At 50.6% G+C, this 27395-nt stretch overlaps 1 protein-coding gene across 3 annotated transcripts in view; it reads left to right on the top strand.

Moving 5' to 3' along the window:
* Positions 1 to 3838: 3838 nt before the first annotated feature.
* The window catches only part of LOC137524266 (uncharacterized), a 168802-nt gene continuing 145245 nt past the window's right edge, over positions 3839 to 27395 (top strand). The window contains exon 1 of one of the 3 annotated variants that reach the window (XM_068243936.1): positions 3839 to 3994. The gene's annotated coding sequence lies outside the window, so the exon portion shown is untranslated. Of the gene's footprint in view, positions 3995 to 5828; positions 6058 to 27395 lie in introns of those variants that run through there. The other 2 variants (XR_011022647.1, XM_068243938.1) reach the window with 2 other exon arrangements.

The raw sequence follows: 27395 nt of genomic DNA, 5'->3' as shown, positions 1-27395 counted from the left end.
TGTTTTTCATTTTTTTTTTTGGCAGTCTTCGTCTCTGGTACCCTCGGCTTTAACCATTCCAGCCAGCGGAGGTCAGCGAGGGAGCCCACAAGCTTCGAGGTGCTAGAGGAAGCCCCAAGTATAAATGTTTGTACACTTTAAAGTACACTGAGCACCAGTACAGAAGGGAAATTTTTTTTTTGTAAATGAACCCCGCCATAAGTGACGTTTGCAACTCAGTATGCTGTTGGGAGGCCAGGGGTTACACCATTGCTTACCTACTGGGGGCTACTCGTATAGCCCCCATTCCATGTGATGTTCACTATCCCAACCAACCAGAATCCCACTGTAAAAGCATAGTCCCGGCCACAATGCTTGCCAGGAGATGCAAGCGGCAATATATACTGGGAGCCGTAGTATGCATTGCGGCCAGGAGCACACTCTACAGCAGAATTCTTTTAGGTGCGGCCAGGTACAGCTGGCAACCATCACAGGGACAAGGGGCTACATGAACAGTACTACAGGTAAGAAATTGTGCTCCCCTAACCCCCATCAGCATACTGAGTTCCAAACCTCCCTTATGGGGAGGTTCAATTTGGCAAAGAATAAAAATTCTACAGGTGCACGTGAAGGAAACATGACGCAAATTAAATCAGTGTAGCTTTATTTACCTGGGACTTCCTGCAGCCCCGAGAAGTCTGTCCCTCGCCGCAGTTCTGCTGTCACCCATTCATCCACTCCGTATGGGTCAGCGGCTTCTGCGCATGTATGGGTGCATGCACTGCTCATGGTCACACTTGTGGCCAGGAGTGTTCTGCACAATAGTACTGCATAGAATGCTCCCAGGCAAGGCAGCACAAGCATCACATGCACACACCCATGCTTGCACAAAAGCCACTGCTACAGAGGGGACAACAGCAGAATGGGTGACAGCAGAACTGCAGGAAGGACTACACAGACTTTCAGCACTTCAGGAGGCTCCAGGTAAGTAAAGCTAAACTGATTTAAATGAAATGTAAAGGACAATGAATAAAATTGCTTATTGTTTACAAAGTTCATTCATAGAATATTTAGTCAGCGTCTGCCCATGATAAAATCTTTCCTCTCTCTGATTTTCATTCTGAAATTTATCACTGGAGGCTTTAGTTCTGCCAGGTGATCTGTATGGAATGTTAGCGAGTTCTATGCACAGAGGGAGATGGTGCTTGCTTGGCAATAGGAAGCCATTATTTCCCTCAATGCAATGAGGATCACAGACAGCAAACTGTCAGGACCATATCATGATGGCATCACACTGTGGGAGGGGTGAAACCACAATATCAGTCATACAGACAGTAGGACAGCCAGGCAATGTGCATTATTTAAAAGGAAATAAACAGGTCAGCCTTCATATCCCGCTCACCTTGGCTTTGCCTCATATATCATTTAAAAGGACAACTGCAACAAGAGATATGAAGGCTGCAAAAAGTATTTTCCTTTTAAACAATACCATTTGTTTTGATTTGTTTTGCTATACAGTTGATCTATTTGGTTGCAGTAGTGACTGAATCCCACCAGAAAAGCATCAGATAATCTTGTCAAAAATGACAATGTCAGAAGCACCTAATATGCTGCATGCTTGTTCAGGGTCAATAGCTAAAAAGACTACAGGCAGAGAGGATAAGCAGGATAGCCAAGAAACTGGTATTGTTTAAAGGGAACCTAAATTGAGAAGTATATGGATTTTTCCTTTTAAAATAATACCAGTTGCCTGACTCTCCTGATGAGCCTGTGTCTCTTATACTTTTAGCCACAGCCCCTCAACAAGCATGCAGATCAGGTGCTCTGACTGAAGTCAGGCTGGATTAGCTGCATGCTTGTTTCTGGTGTGATTAAGCCACTACTGCAGTCAAATAGATCAGTAGGACTGCCAGGCAACTGGTATTGTTTAAAAGGAAACATTCATATCCCTCTCAGTTAAGTTTCCCTTTAAAGGGAAGGTTCAGGGAGTGAGAAAAAAAATCCATATCCAGTTACCTGGGGCTTCCTCCAGCCCATGGCAGGCAGGAGGTGCCCTCGCCACCACTCCAGAGGCTCCCGGTCGTCTCTGGTGGCCGACCCAACCTGGCCAGGCCCGGCTGCCATGTCGGGCTCTTCTGCGCTCCAATCTGCGCCTCACGGGGGCGCGCTGACATCATCGGACGTCCTCCAGGCTGTACTGCGCAGGCAGTAGTTCTGCGCCGTACAGCCCGGAGGACGTCCGATGACGTCAGCGCACCCGCGTGGAACGCAGAAGAGCCCGTCATTGGAGCGCAGAAGAGCCCGACCTGGCAGCCGGCCTGGCCAGGTTGGGTACCGGGAGCCTGCGGCGAGGGCACCTCCTGCCTGCCACAGGCTGGAGGAAGCCCCAGGTAAGTGGATATGGATTTTAAATTTTTTTTTCCCCACTCCCTGAACCTTCCCTTTAAAAGCAAGTGAGTGAGCTCAGCTACTTACTGTGAGGACAGCGGGGGCATGAGGCTGGCTTCAGCTGCTGGCCCTGGTGGAGGAGGAGGAGGCATGAGGCTGGCTTCTGCTGCCGCCGGAGGAGGCATGAGGCTGGCTTCTGCTGCCGCCGGAGGAGGCATGAGGCTGGCTTCTGCTGCCGCCGGAGGAGGCATCAGGCTGGCTTCTGCTGCCGCCGGAGGAGGCATCAGGCTGGCTTCTGCTGCCGCCGGAGGAGGCATCAGGCTGGCTTCTGCTGCCGCCGAAGGAGGCATCAGGCTGGCTTCTGCTGCCGCCGGAGGAGGCATCAGGCTGGCTTCTGCTGCCGCCGGAGGAGGCATCAGGCTGGCTTCTGCTGCCGCCGGAGGAGGCATCAGCTGCCCGGAGGAGGCATCAGGTTGGCTTCAGCTGCCCGGAGGAGGCATCAGGCTGGCTTCAGCTGCCCGGAGGAGGCATCAGGCTGGCTTCAGCTGCCCGGAGGAGGCATCAGGCTGGCTTCAGCTGCCCGGAGGAGGCATCAGGCTGGCTTCAGCTGCCCGGAGGAGGCATCAGGCTGGCTTCAGCTGCCCGGAGGAGGCATCAGGCTGGCTTCAGCTGCCCGGAGGAGGCATCAGGCTGGCTTCAGCTGCCCGGAGGAGGCATCAGGCTGGCTTCAGCTGCCCGGAGGAGGCATCAGGCTGGCTTCTGCTGCTGCTGGAGGAGGCATCAGGCTGGCTTCTGCTGCTGCTGGAGGAGGCATCAGGCTGGCTTCTGCTGCTGCTGGAGGAGGCATGAGGCTGGCTTCTGCTGCTGCTGGAGGAGGCATGAGGCTGGCTGCTGCTGCTGCTGCTGCTGGAGGAGGCATGAGGCTGGCTGCTGCTGCTGCTGGAGGAGGCATGAGGCTGGCTGCTGCTGCTGGAGGAGGCATGAGGCTGGCTGGCTGCTGCTGGAGGAGGCACGAGGCTGGCTGCTGCTGCTGCTGGAGGACGCATAGGATGACAGGCAGAGAGGAGACAGGCAGGCAGGCTGTGAGCAGTACACGCCAGACTATATCAGCTGATTCCCATGCACACTATGGAAGTAGTGCTCAAACCTCCCACCTTTTCACATCAAATCCACGCCCCCTGCCAGTGATTGGTCAGAGGGCGATGACAGCCTCAGCCTCAGCCCATAAGGATAGCTTCAGGCTGAGCTAGATAATGATGTAAGCGCCAAACCCCGCCCACAACACATTGCCAACCGTCTGTTAATTAACAAACTTTCTGTAAATATTGTTACTTTTTTGTGTCTGGGATTTCTGTATTAATTGCTGCAATGTCCATAAATATGTGTTTCCTGCTGAGCCTGCAGACAAGAGTCCCGCCCCTCAGCCCTGCTGAACGAATCACCGCAGCCCAGCCTCAGCCTTTGTCCCTCCCCTTGGCCAATGATGTCACCAGATTCTTTTTCCCTCCGTTTTGGCCCCGCCCCCACATGTGACAATCTCCTGCACACAGCCAGAGGGAAGGAGGAGTGTGTGAAACCTGAGTTCACAGGCTGCGCTGCTGGAGAGGGCACAAGGAGCCAGGCTGCAGTTGAGTACCATGTCTTGTCTTTGTTTTTGTTTGCAGGTATCCACCACTGACACCAGGGATTTGTAATTGTGCAGTACACTGATAGGTTTTGCGATTTAAGAAGGGGAGGGGCTCTGCTTAATTATGTTTATTGTTTAGGGGGGCTCTACCTTATTAAGTGGGAAGAAGGAAGGCCCGCTCTGAGCTGATGCTTGTTTATCACAAGTTACTGTACTACTTAAAGGGAACCTTAACTGCCGTGGAAAAATAAATTCACTTACCTGGGGGCTTTCCCAAGCCTCCTGCAGCCGTCCGGTGCCCTCCGGTCTCCCTCCGCCGCTAAGTTTCGATTTCGGACGACTGCCAGTCATCCTCGGCCCTCTTCCGCATTCCTCGTCGTAAACTGCAGTAAAGCGCGTCCGCATGACGCCAAACGCGTCATCGCATGACGCCAAACGCGTTATGCGGACGCGCTTTACTGCAGTTTACGACGAGGAATGCGGAAGAGGCCCGAGGACGACTGGCAGCCGTCCGAAATCGAAACTTAGCGGCGGAGGGAGACCGGAGGGCACCGAAGGACCGGCGCGGGCACAGGACGGCTGCAGGAGGCTTGGGAAAGCCCCCAGGTAAGTGAATTTATTTTTCCACGGCAGTTAAGGTTCCCTTTAACCCTTCCTAGACATAAGTTGGTTATAGATGCGTACTGCGTGACAATGTAAGTGGGCATCAATCCAAGCTTCAATACGCTCCAGTAAAGAGCATAAGTTTGTCACTATAGGTCGGCCTATTGGAGCCACACCCAGTTTATGAACCTTGGGGAGGTGATGGAAAAACAGCACACAGGGTGAAGGGCATGGGCGTCCCTACGTCTGGCAAAATGGGGCATTTGCCCTCCCCTGGCCAGCTGCTGCCTTCCCCCCCCCCCCCCCCAGCCAGGGCCGGTTTAAGCAACAATGGGGCCCCAGGGCAAAATAAACCTGGGGGGCCCCCCACATAATTTTTTTTTTTAATTCCCACACTCTAAACATAAAAAATTGGGAAAATAGGAAAAAATGCCAGGGATCTTCATACAGCCATATTACGGCTGTATAGCGATCCCTGGCCAAAGCGCTGCGGCTGCGTATAGACCCCCTGGAAACCTCGTCAGGAAATTTACTGCGCTTTCGTTTGATGCATGTAAAATTACACTACCGTTAGGTTTGCTACTAAAAGTGACATTTACCGCATTTAAAACTATACTTTTTTCCTTCTAAACGTTAAAATTGATTTTCTCAAAAACTATAAGCTCTTTTTGAAAAATAGTTTTTTCCTCTTATTCCTAATGATCTCCTTAACATATCCTGCAAATTTAGGGTTTCTAGCATTTAAGGTGGATTTGCTATTAACCATTAAAGTCGACAGGTTTTTAAATGTGTTTTGTTATTTTCCTTTGAAACTTTAAAATCGATTTTCTCAAAAACTATAAGGCCGATTTGCAATTTTTTTTTCCTCTTGTAGCCACTGGGGGCCCCTACAAGCTCTGGGGCCCTGGGGCAGCTGCCTCCTTTGCCTTAATGGTAGCGCCGGCCCTGCCCCCAGCCACCCGCACCCGGAAGTGTATGAAGACTTGGCCGCCACTTGCTGCCCGAGGCTGACAGGCTGCTGCTGCGTTGCCTATCACTCACCCACTCTCCCCGGGCACTGGTCGGGCGGCTGGCAGGTGAACAAGTCCCGGTGCCCACCCTCCACAGAGTCCCCCTGCGTCCCTGTACCTATGCACTGCAGCGCTATCATCAAACAGATGACAGGCGCTGCAGAGACTGTAGCATTACTGTTGCTAGGCAACAGCAGGAAGCGGTGCCGACTTCTTGCGTGTTGCTGTGTTTAGGAGAAGTGGCCCCACTTGCTTGCCATCCAAGACATCGTGGGACCCGGGAACTTCTGGAAGCCTGGCACTGCACTGCACAGTGCTCAGCATCGGACAGGAGACAGGAATCCCCAGGCAGCAGTGAGCTCCTCCCATGACCTCACCAGCCAGCCAGGCAGGCAAACTTCACGTGCACTGGATGGCTAGTTGTCGCCCGTACTCTGCTGTAAGACGAAGGTATGGGGGAGGGGATAATAGAGGCTGTAAAGCTGCAGCAGAGAGACTGTCAGCGAGTGTGTCCCCCTCCCAATCACATAACTGTTTAGGTGTTATAAGTCTCCCTGCGCTGTAGAGCCCTCAGTGTAACTGCCTTCCCCCCCTCACCTCAGGCATTCATTATGTGTAAGGGGGGTGGGAGTTGATTAGATGTGGTGTGTCTGTGTGTGTGTGTCAGTGTGGTGTGTGTCAGTGTGGTGTGTCAGTGTGTGGTTTGTGTGTGTCAGTGTGTGGTTTGTGTGTGTCAGTGTGTGGTTTGTGTGTGGTTTGTATGTGTTAGTGTGGGGTGTGTGTGTGTCAGTGTGGTGTGTGTGTCAGTGTGTGTCAGTGTGGTGTGTGTCAGTGTGTGTCAGTGTGGTGTGTGTGTCAGTGTGGTGTGTGTGTGTGTCAGTGTGGTGTGGTGTGTGTCAGTGTGGTGTGGTGTGTGTCAGTGTGGTGTGGTGTGTGTCAGTGTGGTGTGTGTGTGTGTGTGTGTCAGTGTGGTGTGTGTCAGTGTGGTGTGTGTGTCAGTGTGGTGTGTGTGTGTATGTTTTGGCATACATTCAAAGAGTACCTGTCACTAGGGGTAGAAGAGGATTTATTCTTCCAGCCCCTTGTAGTCCATCAGCTCTGTTATTGACCTCCTGGTGCCCTTCAGTGCCAAACACTAACCCTCCCCCTCCCTACACCTACCACTAACCCTCCCCCTCCCTACACCTACCACTAACCCTCCCCCTCCCTACACCTACCACCAACCCTCCCCCTCCCTACACCTACCACCAACCCTCCTCCTCCCTACACCTACCACCAACCCTCCTCCTCCCTACACCTACCACCAACCCTCCTCCTCCCTACACCTACCACCAACCCTCCTCCTCCCTACACCTACCACCAACCCTCCTCCTCCCTACACCTACCACCACCCCTCCCCCTACCTACACTTACCACCGACCTTCTGTCAACCTATACCTAACGCCAACCCCAACACCACAACTATCAGACTGATTATTATTAGTTATTTAGAGTTAACTGCTGCTACCATTGTTGCTACTCCTGTCTCAGGTATGCAAATTCCACCTGTGCTTTTTCCGCTGTCCCGGTCGCTACAGAGTTATGTTCCAGAGTAGCAGGAATCCACTGCTGCTATTGTGCTGTTACCGCCAATAAAAGTGTTAGCGGAACTCCTCTGCTGCTACCATGCTGTCCAAACGGTACACGTGCCCTTAACACCTGAATTACTGGCAGTGGCCGGTAAATCAATCCTTTAACATTGGCAACTATGGCGTCGCTCAGTTTCTCGGCCGCAAGTTGCTTGGGGGCGCACTTTGGAATCTCTGCCTCTGGTGCTGGAGGACCTTTTCCCGGGCCCTGGCTGGATGATTGATTTTGATCGGCGAAATGGCCAATCGCGGGGGAGGGGCGGGTGGCCATGGAGACGGCGGGTCACGTGGTAGCAGGCGGCAGCACAATCTGACAAGGGCCGCTCTGCTCCTGATGTGACGTCACACACCCACACTCTGCACTCACGCAGGGAGGGGGGTGCGGCCAGAGCCCAGCCCACAGGCAGAAACCGTGAGGGCCTATTTACACTATATGTGGATTCTGGATGCAGAAAACTGACTCCAATGAATGCCTATTAGGAAATCTGCTTCAAAAAAATTGCGTTTAGTGGAAACAGGCCCATAGGCATTCATTGAAGTCAGTTTTTCTGCATCCAGATATTGAATCTGCGTGTAGTGGAAACAGGCCCTTAGACTGTCTGTCTGTGATGTCAGCAAGGAGGCGGGCATGCCAGGGAGGGACTGTGTCATGTGCAGACTGCAAACGAGTCGGGCGGCGGGCCAATCTGCAACTGATTTCAAGGGGGGATGGAGTACAGGGGAAACTGTCTGTCTTTGTACCTACTGCTGTGCTGTGGTTAGTTCTGCCCCCCTGTCACTACCTGAACTGGGGGCCTTCTGTCACTACCTGAACTGGGGGGCTTCTGTCACTACCTGAACTGGGGGGCTCCTGTCACTACCTGAACTGGGGGGCTCCTGTCACTACCTGAACTGGGGGGCTCCTGTCACTACCTGAACTGGGGGGCTTCTGTCACTACCTGAACTGGGGGGCTCCTGTCACTACCTGAGCTGGGGGGCTCCTGTCACTACCTGAGCTGGGGGGCTCCTGTCACTACCTGAACTGGGGGGCTTCTGTCACTACCTGAACTGGGGGCCTTCTGTCACTACCTGAACTGGGGGCTTCTGTCACTACCTGAACTGGGGGCTTCTGTCACTACCTGAACTGGGGGCCTTCTGTCACTACCTGAACTGGGGGCCTTCTGTCACTACCTGAACTGGGGGGCTTCTGTCACTACCTGAACTGGGGGGCTTCTGTCACTACCTGAACTGGGGGGCTTCTGTCACTACCTGAACTGGGGGGCTCCTGTCACTACCTGAACTGGGGGGCTCCTGTCACTACCTGAACTGGGGGCCTTCTGTCACTACCTGAACTGGGGGCCTTCTGTCACTACCTGAACTGGGGGGCTTCTGTCACTACCTGAACTGGGGGGCTCCTGTCACTACCTGAGCTGGGGGGCTCCTGTCACTACCTGAACTGGGGGGCTTCTGTCACTACCTGAACTGGGGGCCTTCTGTCACTACCTGAACTGGGGGCTTCTGTCACTACCTGAACTGGGGGCTTCTGTCACTACCTGAACTGGGGGGCTTCTGTCACTACCTGAACTGGGGGGCTTCTGTCACTACCTGAACTGGGGGCCTTCTGTCACTACCTGAACTGGGGGGCTTCTGTCACTACCTGAACTGGGGGGCTTCTGTCACTACCTGAACTGGGGGGCTTCTGTCACTACCTGAACTGGGGGGCTTCTGTCACTACCTGAACTGGGGGGCTTCTGTCACTACCTGAACTGGGGGGCTTCTGTCACTACCTGAACTGGGGGCTTCTGTCACTACCTGAACTGGGGGGCTTCTGTCACTACCTGAACTGGGGGGCTTCTGTCACTACCTGAACTGGGGGCCTTCTGTCACTACCTGAACTGGGGGGCTTCTGTCACTACCTGAACTGGGGGCTTCTGTCACTACCTGAACTGGGGGGCTTCTGTCACTACCTGAACTGGGGGGCTTCTGTCACTACCTGAACTGGGGGCCTTCTGTCACTACCTGAACTGGGGGGCTTCTGTCACTACCTGAACTGGGGGGCTTCTGTCACTACCTGAACTGGGGGGCTTCTGTCACTACCTGAACTGGGGGGCTTCTGTCACTACCTGAACTGGGGGCCTTCTGTCACTACCTGAACTGGGGGGCTTCTGTCACTACCTGAACTGGGGGCCTTCTGTCACTACCTGAACTGGGGGGCTTCTGTCACTACCTGAACTGGGGGCCTTCTGTCACTACCTGAACTGGGGGGCTTCTGTCACTACCTGAACTGGGGGCCTTCTGTCACTACCTGAACTGGGGGGCTTCTGTCACTACCTGAACTGGGGGGCTTCTGTCACTACCTGAACTGGGGGCCTTCTGTCACTACCTGAACTGGGGGGCTTCTGTCACTACCTGAACTGGGGGCCTTCTGTCACTACCTGAACTGGGGGCCTTCTGTCACTACCTGAACTGGGGGGCTTCTGTCACTACCTGAACTGGGGGCCTTCTGTCACTACCTGAACTGGGGGCCTTCTGTCACTACCTGAACTGGGGGCCTTCTGTCACTACCTGAACTGGGGGCTTCTGTCACTACCTGAACTGGGGGCCTTCTGTCACTACCTGAACTGGGGGCTTCTGTCACTACCTGAACTGGGGGCCTTCTGTCACTACCTGAACTGGGGGGCTCCTGTCACTACCTAAACTGGGGGGCTCCTGTCACTACATATACTGGGGGGCACCTGTCACTGCATACACTGGGTGGCTCCTGTCACTACCTGAACTGGGTGGCACCTCTCTCTAAATGGACTGGGGGGCCCTGTCACTACCTAAACTGGGGGACTCCTGGCGCTACCTAAACTAGGGGGCACCTAAACTATCCAGGCCAGCCAGCCCAGCATCACCACCAGCCAACCAGCCCAGAATCACTGTCAAAAAGGCCACAGCATCACCACCAGTCAGGCCAGCATTTACTTCAACCACCTAAGCGCAGCCCAGCATCACCGCCAGCCAGATCACAGCATCACCGCCAGCCAACCCGGCCAAAGCATCACTGCCAGCCAGGCCACAGCATCACCGCCAGCCCGGCCACAGCATCACCGCCAGGTAGCCCGGCCACAGCATCACCGCCAGGTAGCCCGGCCACAGCATCACCGCCAGGTAGCCCGGCCACAGCATCACCGCCAGGTAGCCCGGCCACAGCATCACCGCCAGCCAGCCCGGCCACAGCATCACCGCCAGCCAGCCCGGCCACAGCATCACCGCCAGCCAGCCCGGCCACAGCATCACCGCCAGCCAGCCCGGCCACAGCATCACCGCCAGCCAGCCCGGCCACAGCACCACCGCCAGCCAGCCCGGCCACAGCATCACCGCCAGGTAGCCCGGCCACAGCATCACCGCCAGGTAGCCCGGCCACAGCATCACCGCCAGGTAGCCCGGCCACAGCATCACCGCCAGGTAGCCCGGCCACAGCATCACCGCCAGGTAGCCCGGCCACAGCATCACCGCCAGCCAGCCCGGCCACAGCATCACCGCCAGCCAGCCCGGCCACAGCATCACCGCCAGCCAGCCCGGCCACAGCATCACCGCCAGCCAGCCCGGCCACAGCATCACCGCCAGCCAGCCCGGCCACAGCATCACCGCCAGCCAGCCCGGCCACAGCATCACCGCCAGCCAGCCCGGCCACAGCATCACCGCCAGCCAGCCCGGCCACAGCACCACCGCCAGCCAGCCCGGCCACAGCATCACCGCCAGGTAGCCCGGCCACAGCATCACCGCCAGGTAGCCCGGCCACAGCATCACCGCCAGGTAGCCCGGCCACAGCATCACCGCCAGCCAGCCCGGCCACAGCATCACCGCCAGCCAGCCCGGCCACAGCATCACCGCCAGCCAGCCCGGCCACAGCATCACCGCCAGCCAGCCCGGCCACAGCATCACCGCCAGCCAGCCCGGCCACAGCACCACCGCCAGCCAGCCCGGCCACAGCACCACCGCCAGCCAGCCCGGCCACAGCACCACCGCCAGCCAGCCCGGCCACAGCATCACCGCCAGCCAGCCAAAAGCAGTATTGCCAGGCCAGCCAGGCACAGCAGCCAGTAGAGGAGAATTCAGAAGCCAGGTGAGAGGTGTCTACCATATTAAAGGATACCCGAGGTGACATGTGACATGATAATAATTGCAGTATTTATATAGTGCCTTTCTCCTGTCGGACTCAAATCGCTTGCGAGGCAGCCACTAGAGCGCACTCAGTAGGCAGTAGCAGTGTTAAGGAGACTTGCCCAAGAAACTCCTTACTGAATTTGTGCTGGCTTACTGAACAGGCAGAGCCGAGATTTGAACCCAGGTCTCCTGTGTCAGAGGCAGAGCCCTATCCAGCCACTTGATGAGAAAGACATGGGTATGTACAGTGCCTAGAACCAGGGCTGTGGAGTCGGGCAATTTTGGGTGCCTGGAGTCGGAGTCGGGAAAAAATGCACCGACTCCGACTCCTAATGAATTTGTAACTGTAATTAAAATAGAAAATATGATAAAATGTTCTATTTCTCAGATAATAGTCATTAAAAATAATGTATATATACAGTATATATACAGTAATAGCTGTGCTTAGTCCACAAAAATGAAATAAACCAGTCAAAATTAGTTACTTGTGCTGCTTCAATAAAGCAGTCCCCGTATTTTTAAGGTCAGATATACATATCTGATTGTGACTGTATATATGATGTGTACACAGGAATCTCTTATATATACTAAATAACATCTCTGCTGTAAGAATAAAGCCTGATGTGTAGCTGTGTCACTAATAGAGATGGTCAATGAGATGGAAATAATTCTGCATTGATGCTGATTTATGCAAATGTATGCACTCCCTTTGCTGATGAAATCAAATAATTTGATATGTTATTAAAATTTGGTTTGGTGACTACAAATTAAAGGGTAACTGAAACGGATGAAAAGTAAAGTTTTATACATACCTGGGGCTTCCTCCAGCCCCCGTCAGGCTAATCAGTCCCTCGCTGTCCTCCACCACCCGGATCTTCTGCTATGAGTCCTGGTAATTCAGCCAGTCAGCGCTGTCCGGCCGCATGCCGCTCCCACAGCCAGGAACATTCTGCACCTGTGCAATAGTGCTGCACAGGTGTAGTATGCTCCTGGCGGCGGAGTGTGTGCATGCGCACTACGCCTGACTGGCTCAAGTACCTGGACTCATAGCAGAAGATCCAGGTGGTGGAGGAGGACATACAGGGACTGATTATCCTGAAGGCGGCTGGAGGAAGCCCCAGGTATGTATAAAACTTTAATTTCATTTGTCTCAGGTTTACTTTGTTACACAGTAGTACTATACTCTACATATGCACTCCCCACAGAGCTGCAGGAATCCACTGAGAATGCTGTGCACATTGAACACAGAGGTATTGTCTGTTTACAATCTCCTCATTTCCCTGCAGAGTACCTGCACATCACTCTTACATGTACCCACACTTACATTGCCTAGGGCCTGATAGATGTTCTTTGTTCCGGTTTGTACCTTTTACAAGTACTCTTACCAAGGACTAGTTTTAGTCTAAAGGGAATAAATATAGTAGTCTACATATCCTTCTCACTTCAGTTGTCTTGTAAAATTCCTAAGCGTTGGCAGTTAAGAGACGAATTTCATGTTACATACTTTTAATCAACAAAATTGTAATATGCAAATTAGAGGAGTCGGAGTCGGTGGATTTTTGGACCGACTCCACAGCCCTGCCTAGAACACAAATAACTATGCTGTGTTCCTTTTTTTCTTTCTCTGCCTGAAAGAGCTAAATATCAGGTATGTAAGTGGCTGACTCAGTCCGGACTCAGACAGGAAGTGACTACAGTGTGACCCTCACTGATAAAAAATTCCAACTATAAAACACTTTCCTAGCAGAAAATGGCTTCTGAGAGCAAGAAAGAGATAAAAAGGGGAATTTGGCCCCCAAGTGGTTTCTCCACCTTGCATTATGTTTGGCCCACTGTAGACCATCAGAGAAGCTATATTGGAGTTGAAGCCCTATAACACCTTGGAAGGGGAGGTAGGGATAAAAGCACTAAATGCTAGGGAACTGTATAGGGGAGGTTGGGGGCCTCTAGACACCAAGAAACTGTATAGGTGAGGGAGGAGAACCTCTAGACAAGGGGGAACTGTATAGGTGTTGGAGGGAGTCTTTAAACACCAGGGAACTATTATAAGGGAGGAAGGTGGCCAGTAGACGCTGAGGTTGGCCCGTGACTAGGTCCCAGTGTTCAGTTTCGGCCCAGTTTGCATTTAAGTTTGAAACCCCTGCTCTACTTGGATAAAATCCTAAATTGAGCACATTTTCCCCTTCAGGTACATTTTTAAAAATCCTTAGCCAGTCGTTAATGTAGTCCTAGCAGAAAATAGCTTCTGAGAGCAGTAAATGCTCAGTCGGGGATTATATCAGGGCTGTTAACAAGCAGGCTGAGCATTGATGAAGCAGAGATCAAGGTAGGTGTTTTCTCTAATGTTCCCACTGGTCTATATGGTAAAATACATGAGGGTGCTTCGTCTCTGGTTCACTTTAAGGGAGCATTCTGCCTATTTATGTGAAATGCCGTCTTTTTATGTGCCTCATGACTGCTGAATTTGTCTTGTTGGGGGCCTCATGGTTACTGAATTTGTCTTGTTGGGGGCCTCATGATTTGTTGGGGGCCTCAAGATTGCTGAATTTGTCTTGTTGGGGGCCTCATGATTGCAGAATGTGCCTTGTTGGGGGCCTCATGATCTGTTGGGGGCCTCATGATTGCTGAATTTGTCTTGTTGGGGGCCTCATGATTGCTGAATGTGTCTTTTTGGGGCCCTCATGATTGCTGATTTGTCTTGTTGGGGGGCCTCATGATTGCTGAATGTCTTTTTGGGGCCGTCATGATTGCTGATTTGTCTTGTTGGGGGCCTCATGATTGCTAACAGCGAGACTATGGGAAAAGCTGAATCATCATCATATGAGAAAATAGCATTAAACCTACTTTTTTAGCTTTTTAAAACAGAAAATAAACTGTGAGGTTCTAAAAAAAAGAATACCGTACATTTTTCAGGAGTAGGATGGATGAAATTGTTTATCTTCACAGTTTATTTTCAACTTGGATTTTCCATAATGTTCATGTATGAGTTAAAACGTTTGTATTTAGTTTAAATTGCTGTTGCCACTTTGCGATAGATAAGTGACTTTTGGGTTGCAGTTTGGGCACTCGGCCTCCAAAAGGTTCGCCACCACTGTCCTAATCTAACGTCCAACATTGCTAAGCTCATTTAAATTTGTCTCCCCCATTGACCACACCCACATTCTGGTCCATGGCCACACCCAACTTCTCCACCATCCACACCACTTCTTCCTCCCCTTTTTGCCCCCCCCCCCCCTGGAAAAATTTCTGCGGACACCCATGGTGAAGGGCTGACAATTAGAGATTCTTTCACACTAAGAAAGCCTAGGAATTGGTCCTAGCTAATAATCTGGGCTAATTGCTCCTGATATATTATTTTTTAGGTCCCTTGGTGGTTTCAAATGTGTGAGAAAGTTGTTGGATGGCATCTTCCTGTGGTCAGCAGCATTGAGGACAATCATCTCCCTCACTCATCTGCATTTCTTAAGACAATGTCACTATTATTTCTGAGGGAGTTGATGGCTGTCCTTTCAGCTGCCGACAAACTGAGTTGTGAATCTGTGGTTTGTTTTTTTTTGTTTTTGTTTTTTTTATTATAATCATATCTGCCTGTTCCAGACTCTAGTCTAGATTCTAACCCTTTCTTTTGCTTTTGGATCGCATAGACTGTTACGCTTCTTTATGTCTAGGAAGGGTTAAGTAAGTGCCAACCAGTTTGGAGTGGGCGGGGTATTCACTGTCTCCCATTAACACAGTGCGCATTATTTTCATAGCATGAAATATTATCACAACTAATTATGTTGACAACATGCCAATAATACCTTTCCCCCAGGCCCGCTGCCTACGCTTAATACTTGACTTGAATCTCTTGCACAAACCACACACCAAAAAAACATTTCCTGCATTCACCCCTCACCCAAGACACAACCACACTACTTGTACACGCCCTGTTTGTTTGACTACTGCAAGTCTCTTCTCTGTAGCCTGCCTGCTAACAGATCTGCCTCACTTCATCCATTATGGACTCTGCAGAATGACTCATCCACCTCTCCTCTAATGCTTACCTGTTCTGTGGTTCCCCCCACTGGCTGCCTGTCACACAAAGGATACAATTCAAGATCCTAACCCTCGCTAACAATATTCACTTGTTTTCCCCTCTAGAAACCTCTTCTGATTCTCATACCTTCCACAATCTGTTCATCAATCACCCACAATCACCATCTTTGGGTGCAACCCAGGGGAGTTGCTAGGATCCGATGAGATCCGTGGTACTTTTGGGCACTCCAGCCAGAAAATGGGTATGGCCATGCACCAGAATGTGGGTGTTGTCATGGGTGGAGTCAAATTTACATGAAATTAACAGTGGTCTAAGTAGGCCTGCCCAGCAAAGTGATGGATGAAGCCCCCTCTCCATTAATACAAAAAAAAACCAAAAATGCTGCATATCACATAAATAAGCAGCATCACTTAAACATTACTAGGCAGAGCTACCTGGGTTCTGAGTTGACTAGTCTGGCTTTCTGCTGCCTGAGTTGGCCTGGCGACAGGTTATCTGGCAGATCTCCCATAACATTCCCTGACCTAGTGGATCCCCTCCCATGGGCCTCCCATTGAGGCACCACAACTCCCAGCATGCCCCCTTAGAAGAAGCACAGCTCCCTGCATGCCCCTCATAAAGGCATCACAGTGCCCAGCATGGCCCCACAGCATCCAGTATGCCCATATAGAGGCACCACAGCACCCAGCATACCCCGATTGATGTACCACAGCTCCCAACATGCCCGCCATTAAGGTAACACAGCAGACTGCCTGGCAGACATATGGGGCACCCCAGAATAGATCCGAGGCATGTGCCACTTATCTTTGGGCAGGGGCGCTTTAGGCATAGGTAGTACAGGCCATTGCCTGGAGTGCCATTGGTCCTGAGAGCACTATGTTGCTGGATTAAGCCCCACCCCCTTTCTAAGCCCTGTCCCTGTGAGTGTTCTACTACTTGCTTCTGCTGCATCTCCCTAGTGTAAGTTGCAGGCAGCTGCCACTGTGCCTTGTGCATTCCCCCCCCCCCCCCCCCTTGTGCCTCTTTCTGTCTCCTTGTGCCTCCTGCAGTCCCTTGTGCCATGTCTAACCCCGTTTGTCCTTCTGTCTCCCTTTATGACTCTTCCTGTCTCCTGTTGTGCCTCCCTCTGTCGCCATGTGCCTCATTCAGTCCCCCTGTGCCACCTCTGCCTCCTTCTGTGCCCCTTTGGGCCTGCTTATGCCTTTCTTTGTCCTCTTGTGCTACCTCTGCCCCCCTGTTCCTCCTTCTGTCTCCCTTTATGCCTTTATTCTTTCAACCATAGACCCTGAACAAGCATGCTTGTTTACAGAATACAGAATTCTTTATTCGCCAAGTGCGACAGGCGCCGCACCCGCAATTATTTGTGGACACAGGCAATAGGCTACAGTGTTCTCCCCAGGACTAATCAAGTGGGCGGGCCGCCCGGCTGGTTTTGAAACCCCGCCCGCCTGTTTTGAACCCTTCAGGCATCATTTTTTTTCATAGTATTTTAATCTGCGCGTCGATCCTCCAGAAAAATGGCGGCCGCGCAGCCTGGAGCCGGGAACACTTTTTAGTGTAGTAAGCTCCTCTCCTAGTCTCGCAGTGATTCGTGAACTGGGCGGGATGAGTCAGCGTCCCCCACCAATCAAGGCGCATCTGTATCCCCCACCGGCCAATAGAAGGCTGCCTCGCTACGGACCCGCTCGCGGTGGTTGGCTTGGCACGCATGCCGCTTGCTGGCAGAGGAGGATGGAGGAATCTGGGCAATCAGCAGGGCTTTGGAGGAATCCGGATGGAGGAATCCGGGCTATCAGTTTACTGCAGCCTGCCTGCCTGTCTGACATCGGGTGCAGAGGCTGGGGGAGACCTTCGGGAAGCGGCGGAGGATTTCACACCATACAATGTGAGGAGCAACCTGCTGCCATGCTAACCGAGAGGGAGGAGGGGACCTACATACAAACTCACAAACCCCACTAGCCACCAGACTGACCTACTTTGCCACCACCCACCCCACTAGCCACCAGCTTGACTTTCTTTGCCCCCCCAGTAGCAACCAGCCTTACCTACTTTGCCTCCCACCCACCCCACTAGCCTCCAGCCTGACCTACTTTGCCTCCCACCCCACTAGCCACCAGCCTGAATTACTTTGCTACCCACCACCCCACTAGCCACCAACCTGAACTACTTTGCCTCCCACCCACCCCACTAGCCACCAGCCTGACCTACTTTGCCACCCACCCACCCCACTAGCCACCATTCTGACCTACTTTGCCACCCACCCACCCAACTAGCCACCAGCCTGACCTACTTTGCCACCCACCCCACTAGCCACCAGCCTGAATTACTTTGCTACCCACCACCCCACTAGCCACCAACCTGAACTACTTTGCCTCCCACCCACCCCACTAGCCACCAGCCTGACCTACTTTGCCTCCCACCCACCCCACTAGCCACCAGCCTGACCTACTTTGCCACCCTCCCACTCCACTAGCCACCATTCTGACCTACTTTGCCACCCACCCACCCCACTAGCCACCAGCCTGACCTACTTTGCCACCCACCCCACTAGCCACCAACCTGAACTACTTTGCCACCCACCCCACTAGTCACCAGCCTGACCTACTTTGCCACCCACCCCACTAGCCACCAGCCTGAATTACTTTGCTACCCACCACCCCACTAGCCAGCAACCTGAACTACTTTGCCACCCACCCCCCCCCCACCTCCCACTAGCCACCAGCCTGAACTACTTTGCCACCCACCCACCCCACTAGCCTGACCTACTTTGCCACCCACCCCACTAGCCTCCAGCCTGACCTACTTTGCCATCCACCCAACCAACTAGCCACCAGCCTTACCTACTTTGCCACCCACCCCACTACCCGCAAGCCTTACCTACTTTGCCACCCACCCCACTAGCCGCAAGCCTTACCTACTTTGCCACCCACCCCACGAACAACCAGCCTGACCTACCTACCTACCCATACCACTAGGCATCAGCCTTGCATACCTTCCTACCCCACTAGCGGGGCAGCCTGACCTACCTAACAGACTAGCCCACTCCACTAGCCATCAGCCTGACCTACATTTGACATTGGGGTAATCGTTTCTGCATTTCACATTTTTAATAATGATTTATGGATTGGACATTTTGAGTAATGGTTTCTGGATTTTATATGTGGCATAATGTCTGTTCTATTGTGTCTGATTCTTATTCTTGCTAGTACTGAGTTAGACCCCTTTTTGCTTTCAGAACCACCTTCATTCTTTGAGACATTCCTCAGATTTCTGTCACATTGGCATGATCGCATCATGAGACCACCACATCTTGAGGGAAACGCTACGCTGCATTGTGGTGTGTGTGTGTGTGTGTGTGTGTGTGTGTGTGTGTTTTGTGGGGGAAATGCAACCTTCTTATATACCGGTATGTGTTTTTGGGGAAAACCGGTGTAATTACTTTTATGGACAATTTGCCTGTGTTTTGGGGGAAAAAAATTAGGGCCCTTTTGCATTACATTGCTACATCACAGTTAGCTACGCCCTGTCATGGGCACGCCCATTTTCTGACACGTCATGGCCACGCCCATTTTATGCCACCCGGCTACTTTTTCATGCCACCCGGCTGGAAAAAAATTCTGGGGAGAACACTGGGCTAAGATGGCATGGTGCAGATAACAATTAACACATGGTGCAAATAACACAACAACATAAAGCAAATTAAAATACAAATATTGTAACATGGTGCGAAAAACACAGAAAGCAATACATAGTGAGGGTAGCTACATTCTATACAGCCGCATCCTTGCACCGCAACGCTTAGTACTGGAGGCAACTGTCATTGTGCCAAGAGTGAGCATATGGGGATCAGTCATTGGGCATGCGCTCGTGCTCTGGGGTGCCAAGGATCTTGGAGGGTGCTAGGAAATGGCGTAGGAGAGATGGTCTGAGTTGAGGAGGGTAATCGCTTGTAGGAAGAATGTATTTCTGCGCCTGGTGGTTTTGGTGGGGATGGACCTATAGCGACGCCCTGAGCGGAGGAGGGTGAAGAAGTGATTTCCAGGGTGGGAGGGGTCATGTATGATCCTGTTGGCCCTGGACTTTATTCTGGAAGTATGGAGAAGGTCTAGTGAAGGCAAGGGGGACCCGATAATCCTCTCTGCAGTGTTGATAACTCTCTGGAGTTTGAGCCTGTCCCTTGCGTTTGCACCTGAGTACCAGACGATGATGGAGGAGCAAAGGACAGATTCAATGGTCGCCGTGTAAAAACTGGTCAGTAGTTCCCTTGGCATTCCAAACTTCCTCAGCTGTCTCAGGAAGAACAGTCTCTGCTGGGCTTTCTTTTGTGTTGTGGAGGTATTTACATCCCATTTCAATTTCTCAGTGATGGTGGTGCCTAGGAGCCGCGCACTTTGTACCCTGGTGCCTCCGTGCCATTGATGAAGACTGGGCTGGGTGGTGGAGCGTTCTTCCTGAAGTCCACTATCAGTTCCACAGTTTTTGCCGCATTTAGTACAAGTCTGTTGTTCGAGCACCACTCGAGGGTCCGCTCAATCTCACGGTGATATTCAAGCTCGCCATCTTCGCTGATGAGACCTAGAATGGTGGTATCGTCCGCAAACTTAATGACCTTGACCGTGTCCACAGATGAGGTGCAGCTGTTTGTGTACAGGGAAAAGAGCAGCGGCGATAGTACACACCCTTGCGGTGCACCAGTGTTGGTGGTTCTTGCACTGGAGGAGCAGTCGCCAAGTCTAACTAGCTGTGTCCTATTAGTGAGAAAGTCTTTGATCCAGGCACGGAGGGTGGGATCAACACCAAGACGTTCCAGGTTGTCATGCAGAATGTTCGGACAGATGGTGTTAAATGCTGAACTGAAGTCCAGGAGGAGGATCCTGGCATATGACTTGGGTTTATCCAGGTGTTCAGTGATGTGTGCAAGAATGATGTTGATGGTGTCATCCACAGATCGGTTGGCCCTGTATGCGAATTGGAGAGTATCCAGTAGTGGATCGGTGTGGTTCTGCAGATGGGATAGGACCAGTCTTTCTTTCTGGTGTGATTCAGTTCACTACTGCAGCCAAATAGATCAGCAGGGCTGGCAGGCAACTAGTATTGTTTAAAAGGAAATAAATATGGTAGCCTCCATATTACTCTCACCCCGGGTTCACGTTAAATTACAGTTAGCTCCGCCCTCATCCGGTCACGCCCATTTTTTGGCCACATGTTATACTTCAAGTAAATGGGTTTTTTGCCCCTTTACTTTTTTTTGGGGGGGGGGGGGGGGGAGGGGGGTGTCTTATAATACCCAGCACTTGGTGTCAAATACCCTAGGTACACCACTGATCAGCATACCCTTTAGTAATCATGAGACGACAACAGAATGTCAAATGCTGCAACAATGATCCCAAAGCAGCAAATGTAGCCAACTATGCCTATCAAGTAATAAATGCAGCAACCGTTACCTCTGACACATCGAATGCAAGAACCATTACCTCTGACACATGATATGCAACAACCCCTACTTCTCACACTTGATATGCAAAAAGCCCTACTTCCGACACATGATAAGCAACAACCCCTACTTCCGACACATGACACACCTCAGGGACGTAGTTTTTTGGGCCTTATTAGCCTTAAGTTTATCTTGTATTTTTACCCCCTATCCGCTGTTCTTTTTTACAGCGTTTGTGGATTGGTGGCCTTGGGCAAATATGCAAAAAGCCCTACTTCCGACACATGATAAGCAACAACCCCTACTTCTGACACATGATATGCAAGAACTATTACCTCCAATACATGAAATGCTAGAACCATTACCTCTGAAACATGATTTCCCAATGCCTATGTCATCACACGAATGGGTAGATGTCCTGCCCACTCTACCCCATAGGACGTAGAATACATAAATTAAATCGTGAGACCCGCCCCCCCCCCCCCCCCCCAGTCTTCTTTTGTCCTCGGAGCTCACCTCAGGGACGTAGTTTTTTGGGCCTTATTAGCCTTAAGTTTATCTTGTATTTTTACCCCCTATCCGCTGTTCTTTTTTACAGCGTTTGTGGATTGGTGGCCTTGACCAATTCCCCCCCCCCCCCTATAATGCTAAAAATTAGCTGGGGTAGAGCCTGACAGTTTGCTGGAGTACTGCGGGCTGCGCGTGTACCTGGACAGTCCTAAATACCTGATCTCTGCTAAGAGCAGTGCCCCTTGCGCTGTGGGATCCTTCCTCTTTCTGCTCTTCTCGGAGGGCGTGCGCTCCATTGAGCGGCGCCTGCGTTCCACATCTCCAGTACTCTGAGTTCCGCCGGATGTGACGTCACGCTGGCTGCTTTCATTGGCCGGAAGCATGGAGGAAGCCGGAAGAGAATTTAAACCTTGCGCTCTGCGTTTTCGCGCTGTCGGTTGGCAATAGGGAAGGCGTGTGACTCCCTGTGCGCTGGGTTCCCTGTCCCCCGTGCGGCTCCTCTATTAGGTGGCTAACTCCTAACAAGTCGGACCTCTACTGAGCTCAACATGAGCGCTGCGGAACAGCCCCTTGGGAAGCAGGATGTGCGAACCATTCGACAGGAAGTACCAGGTATCAATATCCGAGAGAGCAGCACAGCTTCAAGGCTGTAGCCTTCTATATTTCTATTTCCCCTACTCTGCCTATACTATACATTGTTTCATCTCTTTCTTACAGCTAATTCAGCTGATCCTATGGATTCCACAGCCTCGACCTCAAACCAGCCCTGGGTAGAAAGGTAGGGGGTATTCAGGTAGGTTCTTGCCCGCAACACTGAGCGCAAACTAATACCAATTTTTTTTTGTTTTTGTTTTTTTATTGGTCAGCCCTAGGATGCATCATCACAAGAGCAAGAAGTCTCGGAGCAGATCAAAGTCGCGGAAAGGCAATCCAGAAGACTACCACTACCGAGAAAGGAGTCTATCACCTCATGGACACAGATCAAGCTCTGCAACTCGAAAAGACAGAAGATGTTGGTCTTGTGAAAGAGACGCATTGCCAGGAAAGACCGTATGTCAGAGATGCTTTTCGGAAATGTCATCAGAAACGCAACAAACACCGGCGGACGTGTCCGAACTAATTAAAGCTGCAGTCCAAGATTCAATGAGAGAATATCTAGCTTCCCTGCCACCTCAGCCGTCAACGACGCAACAACAGCCAATACCGATAGAGGATGATTTGCAAGCAGTAGGATTTGATTTCTCTCTGGTTGAACCCTACGTATGTTCAGTCAGAGAGGCCATACAGTGGCAGGATACAGAGGATTAAAACGGGTCGGGAAAGCCGAAGAAAAATAGAGTACTATTCACATTTGAGAAAGAAATGCACCCCTTTTCCGTTTATGGACGAAATAGCGGAAGTGATCAATGAAGAGTGGGATAAGATTGAGAAGAGGCCCCCGTTGAGTAATCGGCTAAATAAACTATACCCGATCAAAGAGGAAAAGGCAAAGCCATTAGATAACCCTCCAATAGTAGATGCATCAGTTACGAGACTCGCAAAGCCCTCAACATTGCCCAGAGAGAATGCAGCATCCTTTAAAGACGCGTTGGATAGAAAAATAGATTCTGAACTAAAGAAGATCTACACAAGCGCTGGTGGGGCCACCAGACCTGCGGTGGCTCTTACTTCAATAGCTAAGGCTTTAAAATCCTGGACTGCAGACACCGAAGAAGCACTTCGAAACGGCGTAGAAAGAGACACGATTATTGCCGCGTTAGATGACCTGAAACTCACTGCCGACCTCATGGGAGAAGCGGCGGTGGATATAATCAGATGTACATCAAGATCCATGGTACAATCGGTGGTCGCGAAGAGAGCGCTTTGGTTGAGGGCATGGTTGGCTGATCCATCCTCGCGAATCGATTGGTGCAAGATTCCATACGATGGGAAGAACTTATTCGGTAGTGAAATGGACACAGCCATTCAGCGTGTTACAGGGGGAAGATCGGGATTAATCCCGCAGGATAGGAAGAATAAAAAGCCGGCTTTCCAGCAGTCGAGATTTCAGCAGCCAAAATATCGCAACGCTCGCTCTTACAGACCGGGATGTGAGTATTGCAGGAATTGGCAGAGCTCCCAATCGACTCTACACAGAGTCAACAAGCAGAAGTCTATACCATCTTCTCAGGGACAACAGAAGTCCTTTTGATGGTGTCTCCGCCCAGGCTTGCCCGGTTGGAGGAAGACTGAGGGAGTTCGGACAGGTTTGGGCGGACAACATCAGATTTCTGGCAGCACTACAGGACAATTACTTGACTCAAATGGTAACGGAACAAACTAGGGGGAATGCGTTACTGGATCTGATCATTTCTAATAGACCAGATAATGTATCAAATGTGCAGGTTCAAGAACATTTGGGAAATAGTGATCACAACATGATAACGTTTGATCTGGTGACTGATAGGCCACGGGGCAGCGGGACCACTAAAACTATGAATTTTAGAAAAGCAAAGTTCAATCAAATTAGGCAGGCACTAAGTTTGGTGAACTGGGATAATGTACTACAAGGGAAGGACACTGAAGGGAAATGGCAAGCTTTTAAACGTATTCTCAATCAATATTGTAGTATGTATATCCCATATGGAAACAAAATGTCTAGGAATAAAAAAAGGCCTCTATGGATGAATAGAAAGGTTAGGGATAAAATGAAGAGGAAAAAGAATGCCTATAAGGTCCTAAAACAGGAGGGGACTGAGGCTGCACTAAGCAATTATAAGGAGTGCAATAAAAATTGTAAAAAAGAAATTAGGCTGGCATAGATCGAAGCTGAAAATCAAATCGCTAGGGATATCAAATCTAACCCAAAAAAGTTTTACAAGTACATCAACTCTAAAAAAAGAAAGGTTGACTGTATAGGAATCCTAAAGGATGAGGGTGGGAACTCAATGGTGGATGACCAAGGTAAGGCAGAGTTATTAAATGCTTTCTTTGCTTCTGTCTTCACAAAGGAAACAGCACTGTTGCAAATTACAGAGGCAGAAGAGTCTCAATATTCTAACTGTAATATTAAATACTTAACGCAGGAAGATGTAAAGGCAAGACTAAATAAATTAAAAATAGACAAGGCACCTGGCCCGGATGGCATGCATCCTCGGGTCCTAAGAGAATTAAGTTCAGTTATAGCTAAGCCCCTTTATCTTATCTTTTTGTGACTCTCTTGCACCTAGCAGAGTCCCAGTGGATTGGCGTACAGCCCACGTTTTCCCATTATTTAAGAAGGGCAAAAAATCTGATCCAGGAAATTATAGACCTGTAAGCTTAACATCAGTTGTATGCAAACTATTTGAGGGGTTACTAAGAGATACTATACATGACTTCATAGTAGAAAATAATCTTATTTCTCAGCATCAACTTGGGTTTACTAAAGACAGGTCCTGTTTGACTAACATGCTCAGCTTTTATGAGGTAGTGAATGCTAATATGGATATTGGGAATGCTGTAGATGTGATATACTTGGACTTTGCAAAGGCCTTCGACACTGTTCCCCACAGAAGTCTGGTGCAAAAGTTGAGGATGCAAGGACTGGGGAAGAGTTTGTGTGCATGGATAGGGAACTGGCTAATGGACAGAAAACAAAGAGTTGTGGTCAATGGATCGTACTCAAAATGGGAGACTGTTAGCAGTGGGGTCCCACAGGGGTCTGTACTGGGTCCAGTGCTCTTCAATTTATTTATTAATGACCTAGTAGATGCAGTAGTGAGCAATGTTGCTATTTTTGCAGATGATACAAAATTGTGCAGAATCATCAACTCTCAGGAAGATAGTGTCATATTGCAACAGGATCTGGATAGGATGGCTATATGGGCACATACATGGCAGATGAAATTAAATGTTGACAAATGTAAAGTCATGCATTTTGGTCGTACCAATGGTCTAGCACCATACAAAATAAATGGGATACAGTTGGGAACATCAAACTTGGAGAAGGACTTAGGCCCGGTTCACACTTGCGGTGGCCCTCTGGAATCGCCGTGCCGGAGCCGCACCGCTTGCAGAACGGACGCACGGCATAGCAATGAAAGCCTATGCGTCCGTTCACATGCGTCCCTTCTGCCGAACCGGAGCCGGACCGGATCCGGGCCGGATCCGGACTCCGGCCTCCGTTCCAACATGCGCTATTTTTTCCTCCGGCAGCCGTATCCGGGGCGGAGCCGGACTGCACCATCCGGCCAATACAAACCAATAGGAACCGGAGAGCGCACAACACACTGGCTGAGAAATCCGGATGTTCTACCCCACTTCCTATGGGGATTGTTGCGGCGATATTGGATGGGGACACATGGGCAAGCATTTTGGAGTGGAGCAGCACAGCTGGATCCGGAGATGTTGGCAGCATGTCGGAGGTGGAGGTGAGTGCTAAACAGCAGAGGGCCTGATTCCACAGGTCCCCCTTCTGCTGACCTCCAAAGACCCCAACATTTTTTTTGTTTTTAAGGAACTTTTGCCAAACGGATCCGGATCGCATCCTGATGGACACCTGATGCAACCTGACCGGATCCGGATCGGATCCAGGTCAGAACCGTACGGTTCCGATCCGGATCCGGTCCGGATCCGGTCAGGTCATCCGGTCCGTTTGGCAAACAACCGCTAATGTGAACCGGGCCTTAGGAGTACTCATCGACAACAAGTTAAATAATCGTACTCAATGCCAAGCCGCTGCAGCTAAAGCTAACAAAATTTTGGGATGCATTAAAAGGGAAATGAAAACTCGAGATGCTAGCATAATATTGCCCGTTTAACTCTCTAGTAAGGCCACATCTGGAATATGGAATTCAGTTCTGGGCACCACATTACAAAAAAGATATTGCAGTTTTAGAGCAGGTGCAGAGACGAGCTACAAAATTGATACGTGGGATGGAAGGTCTCGCTTACCAAGAAAGGTTAGATAAACTGGGTTTATTTAGTCTAGAAAAAAAAGGCGCCTTAGAGGAGATCTAATTAACATGTATAAATACATCAGAGGGCAATATAATAGCTTGGCGGATGAGCTTTTTGTCCCTAGGCCTTCTCAAAGGACTAGAGGACATGATCTGCGCATGGAGGAAAAACGTTTTAGCCATTTATTTAGGAAAGGGTTCTTTACAGTAAGAGTGATTAAGATGTGGAATGCATTGCCACAGGAAGTCGTTATGGCAAACTCTATACCTGCATTTAAAGGGGGCTTAGATGCTTTCCTTGCATTGAAAGACATCCATGGCTACAATTACTAGGTTATGCCTAATGATGTTGATCCAGGGATTTTATCTGATTGCCATCTGGAGTCAGGAAGGAATTTTTCCCTTTTGGGGCTAATTGGACCATGCCTTGTGGGTTTTTTTTTCGCCTTCCTCTGGATCAACAGGGGTATGTGGGGGACGGGCTGGAGTTGTACTTTGTACTGGTTGAACTCGATGGACGTATGTCTTTTTTCAACCAAAATAACTATGTAACTATGTAACCCCTGTGTGCTGAAGACAGTAATGCAAGGTCACCGGTGGAAATTCATGGGAAAACCACCTTCCTCCCACTTTGTCCCAACAAGTATTCCAATGTCGGAGGAGAAGAGACTTATCCTCAATCAATACATCGAGACGTTGCTATTAAAGAAAGCGATAATTCCGGTACCAGAGGCGTCAGTAAGAAGAGGTTTTTACTCCCCACTATTCTTTGTTCGCAAGAAGTCAGGGGACTGGTGCCCGGTTCTGGACCTGAGACAACTGAACAAGCGCATACATCTTGGGAGATTCAAGATGGAAACTCTTCAAACTATCACAAGATCAATCATCGTATCGGATTGGATGATATCTGTCGACTTGGAGGACGCCTATTTACACGTCCCCATCCACCAAGACTTCCAGAAATATCTAAGGTTTGCTGTGGGTCCACAACATTACCAATTTACATGTCTCCCATTCGGGATAAATACGGCACCACAAACTTTTTCGAAGGTCCTGTTAGCAGTGGTTGCATTCTTGAGAGTCAAGGGACTTCGTCTATTCCAGTATCTGGACGACCTCTTACTTCTGGT

This window comes from Hyperolius riggenbachi, chromosome 7 (assembly GCF_040937935.1).
Source record: "Hyperolius riggenbachi isolate aHypRig1 chromosome 7, aHypRig1.pri, whole genome shotgun sequence".
Lineage (NCBI taxonomy): Eukaryota > Metazoa > Chordata > Amphibia > Anura > Hyperoliidae > Hyperolius > Hyperolius riggenbachi.
The sequence above is the reverse complement of the archived record's forward strand: the minus strand, read 5'-3'. Positions and strand labels throughout refer to the sequence as shown.